We start from the raw sequence: 895 nt of genomic DNA on the forward strand, positions 1-895 counted from the left end.
CAGCATCATGTTTTTCTGCCATTTAGTATCTTATCTCTTTATCTCTTTTTCTACTTTATAGTTTTTTTTCTTATACCTCATTTTCTTTATTCTTTTATTCCATTTCTTTTATTTCTTCTATTTCTTTATCCCAATTCCTTTATTTCCTTTATTACTTTATTCCAACCCTACTAAATCTTTTTTTTATATGCACCTTACTTTATTATCCGTATTTTTTTCTTATATTACTCCCCTATTTGACTTCTATTATTTTTATATTTTATCTCTTATTTTATATTGTTTTATTTCGTATTTTATATTGTTTTAACCTCTAACTTTTTTCATTTCTGATCTTCTCCTTCTAGCTCATATATGTTAGTTATATACAATCCAATTTATTTATCATTCACTCTACCCTGAATTGTGGTACAATATGGACATATTTTTGAATACCAAGGAACATTTGTGCAGATATAACAATTTAAAGGATAAGCATATTACAATGGATTCTAATAAGTGGACTTTTCCTTTTTCTCTCTCTTTTTCTTTTTTCTTTGTGCTTTTTTCTTTGTGATTTTTTCTTTGTGATGTAATCTTGGGACTGAAAATGTTTGCGGCTGAAGATAGCTTTAAACCATCCTTTCTATCAATTATATACTCATAAAATGATGCAACAACAGTTTGTGTATAAAGCTTGAAACATGTGTACCACGGAATCCTTTGTGTTCTGTTTTCATTTTACGATTTAATATATGTATATACTCTTTTTACTCTTTTACTTGTTTCAGTCTTTTGACTGTGGCCATGCTGGAGCACCACCTTTAGTCAAGCAAATCGACCCCAGGACTTATTCTTTGGAAGCCTAGTACTTATTCTATTGGTCTCTTTTGCCAAACCGCTAAGTTACGGGGACCTA

The 895-nt window shown here is 29.5% G+C and overlaps 1 long non-coding RNA gene across 1 annotated transcript in view; it reads left to right on the top strand.

The window, feature by feature from the left end:
- Positions 1-695, top strand: part of LOC128249856 (uncharacterized) — a 1,432-nt gene extending 737 nt beyond the window's left edge. The window contains exon 2 of the long non-coding RNA XR_008265978.1: positions 345-695. This is a non-coding gene — a long non-coding RNA (uncharacterized LOC128249856). The remainder of the gene's footprint in view (positions 1-344) is intronic.
- The last annotated feature ends 200 nt before the right edge of the window (positions 696-895 follow it).

Source organism: Octopus bimaculoides, chromosome 1 (genome assembly GCF_001194135.2).
Source record: "Octopus bimaculoides isolate UCB-OBI-ISO-001 chromosome 1, ASM119413v2, whole genome shotgun sequence".
NCBI classification, from domain to species: Eukaryota; Metazoa; Mollusca; class Cephalopoda; order Octopoda; family Octopodidae; genus Octopus; species Octopus bimaculoides.